Source organism: Uloborus diversus, unplaced genomic scaffold (genome assembly GCF_026930045.1).
Source record: "Uloborus diversus isolate 005 unplaced genomic scaffold, Udiv.v.3.1 scaffold_1221, whole genome shotgun sequence".
NCBI lineage: Eukaryota > Metazoa > Arthropoda > Arachnida > Araneae > Uloboridae > Uloborus > Uloborus diversus.
The window spans coordinates 44,689-49,435 of NW_026557901.1; the positions used below are offsets into that span (position 1 = coordinate 44,689).

The 4,747-nt window shown below is 36.8% G+C and overlaps 2 non-coding genes across 2 annotated transcripts; both read left to right on the forward strand.

Moving 5' to 3' along the window:
• Positions 1-258: 258 nt before the first annotated feature.
• Positions 259-330, forward strand: Trnap-ugg (transfer RNA proline (anticodon UGG)). The gene has a single exon. It is a non-coding gene; the product is annotated as a tRNA-Pro (tRNA).
• A 2,110-nt stretch (positions 331-2,440) lies between these two features.
• On the forward strand, positions 2,441-2,512 carry Trnap-ugg (transfer RNA proline (anticodon UGG)). The gene has a single exon. It is a non-coding gene; the product is annotated as a tRNA-Pro (tRNA).
• Positions 2,513-4,747: the final 2,235 nt, after the last annotated feature.

A 4,747-nucleotide genomic window follows, 5' to 3' on the forward strand; every position in this document is an offset into this window, starting at 1 on the left:
TTTTCATCGTTTTGTTTTATTTTATTGGTCTTTTGTGTCCGTTAAGGACGTGTCTCCCCCCCCCCTTTCACTGAGGGGTATACCGGGGACACAGATCCGGGCCCGACACCTGCGCTTCCGATAACTTAATCTAAGAGCAGGAATGTGTGCTGTGACGTTTTTCGACTGACTCTTAGTAAATGATTGAGACATTTGCATTTCTTTCACACCTGTTGATTTGATTTTCTGTTGCTGTTATGAGTGTCGCTTCTGTATGTGGGCCCGGTGGTCTAGTGGTATGATTCTCGCTTTGGGTGTGAGAGGTCCCGGGTTCAAATCCCGGCCGAGCCCTTGATTATTTTTTTAATATTTTTTTTCACTTCAATTTTGTATCATATACGTTAGGAATTTCAATATAAGTTGTTGAATTAATTTGCGACGTTCTTACCTCAGTGAAATTCTACAGTATTGAAATACGTCTTAAAACCCATAAATTGATCCACTTTAATTTTTCAATCACATAAATTCGCTCGTGCACGGTCCAAAACAATTTCTTCTGTATTAACTAAAAAAAAAAAACTTTTATCGGTTTAATACGAGAGACGGCCGCTTTGGTGGCTAGTTTGTTCAAGCCCGAGATTGATATGCAGATTGTGAAATCAAGGAGTTACAGCAGAACTAAAACGCGCTATAGTTACTCTTTGACCGTACACGGCGCACGGTCTAAAAACGGTTTCAACGTCTACCATTTGGTGAGTGGAGCAGTTAAACTATCAGCCAAGTGCGCTGATTTCATTATATGCGTGGTTAAATTTCTACATGATATACAGAGGCGTGCGCAGAGCTTCAGGAATGGGGGTACCACCAACACCACACTAGAGAGCCTCTAGTGTGGTGACGGTACCACTGCATCCAGGCTCGTCGTTTAAGGGAATCAGGGGGAGGAAAAATACCACTCAACTCCCTTCCCCTCCTCCAATGATGCTACTGCATCTTAAATTATTGTTTTTTAGTCTTTTATGCTTTTTCTTCATTTATATTTATATTTTTACCTTTTCTATCTTTCTTCCTTTGAGCTAATGGGGGTACCACGGTACCCCTGGTGACCCACGAGCGCACTCCTATGATGAGATACATGTCACTATGCAAGATGTTTCATTTGCATATCAATTATATATAAGCAAAAGATCCTCTTTTAAGATGTAAAAAGCTAGTTAGGGGCTCTTGCGTTTGTAGGAGGTTTACAGGTGATTCCTTACAATGTATGTCTCGTAACTAGCAGCTTAGTAGGTATCGAAGTTCCCTCTTCTTTCTTCAAAAAAAAGAAAGTAGGAAAGTTTTCTAAAAAAGACACTGAAAAATCAGGGCAGAAAATTTAATTAGTTGAAACGGATAATTCGTTGAATTGGCATTCGTTGTAATGAGATTTCACTGCATTCATGTTTTGGAAAGCATAAAATCTGATTGAAATGTATGGTGTTTCCATTTTATCTGATGAGAGCGAATATGCGATTTTCCATTAATGATCTATCCGTGGATGATCATGGTAGGTTTCCGGCGTGAGTCTGTCCCAGGCTTCCTCAATCGCTGGTTTGAGCTCTTGTACTGAGTAATACCGAAGAATGTCGCTATTAATACTGCCTTACATTCTGGTAGACACCACGTGACAGAATTCTCCGGATGATATTTCGATTGAGGTCTGGGCTGAGTGCCGGCCGGGTCATTGCACTGATATCAGACTGATGCGTAATTTTAAGAGAACCCCTTTCGGATTGTACTTTTTTAAAACGAGCCAAATTTTTTTGACATGGATAACACCACTATTGTTTAAGCTATCGAGGTACCATTCGCTCGCCTTTTCAATCAAAAGAACTTCTTTCTACAAAAGCAGAAAGAAAAAATATCAAAAAACCATTATTTTTGCAGATATAAACTGCTAAATTGTAGTCAAAATTTGCCAAAATGCGATTTTTAACCTACTTTGGCAGAAAATCGTCAAAAATATACCATGAATTCCGCTTTTGTTATGCTTGCTCTCATTGGCTATGAAAAGACACATTCTGCACAACTCGGTGAAATGTAGAGACACCTAGGAGGTTCGGATCTATAAATATTGGGCCCCCTGCAACAAAATCTGTAGAGCTGATCCCCAGAGGCCAGTAGTGTATATTTGCAACGCTAATCAGTCTTAGTGCTATTTTTTCCACCGTTTTGTTTTAATTTATTGGTCCTTTGGGTCCCTTAAGGACGTGTCCCCCCCCCCCTTTCACTGCGGGGTATACCGGGGACACAGATCCGGGCCCGACACCTACGCTTCCGATAACTTAATCAATCTAAGAGCAGGAATGTGTGTTGTGGCTTTTTTCGACTGACTCTTAGTAAATGGTTGAGACATTTGCATTTCTTTCACACCTGTTGATTTGATTTTCTGTTGTTGTTATGAGTGTCGTTGCTGTATGTGGGCCCGGTGGTCTAGTGGTATGATTCTCGCTTTGGGTGTGAGAGGTCCCGGGTTCAAATCCCGGCCGAGCCCTTGAGTCTTTTTTTTCCACTTTAATTTTGCATCCTATTCGTAAGGATTTTCAGTATAAGTTGTTGAATAAATATACGACGTCCTCAGCTAACTGAAATTTTATTGTTTTGAAATGTGTCTCAAAGCTCATGAGTCAATCCACTTTGATTTTACGCTCAGGTAAATTTGCCCGTGTGAGTTAAAAAACCATTCTCGATGTATTCACTGGGAAATAACTTTTATATCAGTTTAATACGAGAGGCGACCGCCCTGACGACTATTTTGCTTTACAATTAATGTCAAGGTTGAAATCATGGAGCCACAATAGGACTTGAGAGAACGCTAGGGTTACTTTTTGACCATACATCTGAAAAAGGTTTTAACTAGTACCCTTTGGCGAGTCCAACTGTCAGCCAATTCGCTGACTTTGTTGAACATGAAGTTTAACTTTCATAGGATATTGATAACATTCTACCAGATGTATCGATTGCAACACAATTATGTACATGCTAATTTTTTTTTTTTTTTTTTTTTGCTACCTTCGTGTTGCTCTTGTGTTTGCGTACGGTACACAGTTGACTATTTAAAGTAGGGATGCACCGATTATTCGGCCATAATCGGCCACTTTGCCAATCATTTATAATGGGCCAAATTTTGCCGAATAATGGGCGGAACAAATAATTTCCAACATAAAATTTTTTAAGCCTACCTTCAACAAGAAACTATGATGAATACAGCAATAAATGAATGAAATTTGCTGAAAACATAAAATAGAACTGCAGTACGAAAGTGTACAGAGTAAATACAAATAGTTTAGAAAGTGCGTAAAACTGAATGAAATATTAAATAATAATTCTCACATTGTATTGCATTCACATGATACTGCGAGGAATGATTAAATTTCAGGACCTTTAAATTGGAATGCGAAAAAAAAATCTCCTCTAGCCACCCCCTCCCCCCTCCTTCCCAACAATTTTCATGCCACCTGCCTTGCAGCTACTTTTTATATTTATGTAACTAATGTTGTTTCTTCTCAATCTTTTCAAGGACTGAAATGTGACAGAAATAAACAAATAGAACCTCCCCTTAACTCTCTCCAACGAAAAAGAAAAAGCTTCCAAATGCTTTTGTTTGATTTCTTAAAGAAATTCAGAATCATTTTCTAAAGTGTGCGAGGTAGCCCTCACCCCAGCTTTTGGTGACACAACTTGATTTTTTTCTTCAATTGTTTTGTTCCTCGTAACTATATATATATGATTGCATCATACATTTTACAACTTACTATTTAACTGATCAATTTTTGATTCATTAAAAAGGAAATCATTCTTTTAAACATCATTTGATGTAAAAATGATTTTAAAAAATGTACATAATATTTTTTTTTTACAAACTGATGGTTGAAACAAAATTTTTTTTTTTTTTAATTTAACTTTTTATTTTGAATAAATATGCAAATATATGTACAATGTTGTATAGTGATTCATGAGTCGATACTTTTCCCCTTTAGAAGAGTACTTTCAGATAACCTTATATATTTTTCTGATGAATAAGAACTTGGATTACTAAAAATTTAAAAATAAATTTAAATTAAAAAATGCTCCTAAATTTGCCTGCTGACCACAGGTTTCCCACTAATACTTTTAGATTTTCATGTTTTATTAACATCATGTGATTTTATTAACATTAATATCGAAATTGGCTGAATGAAATTGCATGAATTTTTGAAATTATTTTTGGAAAATTAGGAAAGAGGAGAAAAAAAATCGTCTCTCAGAAATAAACTGTTTTCTATTTCCAAGGTCAAAAAAGAAAGTGACGGAGGAATTGGTAGGATAAAAAATAATCATTATGATCATTAATCGACCAGAACCGATTACTCGGCCGATTTTCAACAGCTGATTAACCGGTAGTCAGTAATAGGCCAATTTGCTTATCGGTGCATCCCTAATTAACATCAAATTCTTCTTGCAATTCATAAGATTTAGAAACCGAAATGGGTATCTATCCCAACCTGTTGAACATTTTTTCTATATCTGGTTTACCACAACGAAGCAAAAAAAGCTTGACAACTATTGATACCTGCTCGCCTTTCATCACTGTTAGACAAATGCCATGTTAGGGACAAAGATGAGGTTCATTTATTAACAGCCTATGATGCAGTAAATTTAAATCCAAATGACCTTGTGATCAATCGTACATCCCTTAAGAGAGCAAGAGAAAATCTTCAAGAGGTAAAATCAAATGTCATTAATTTGA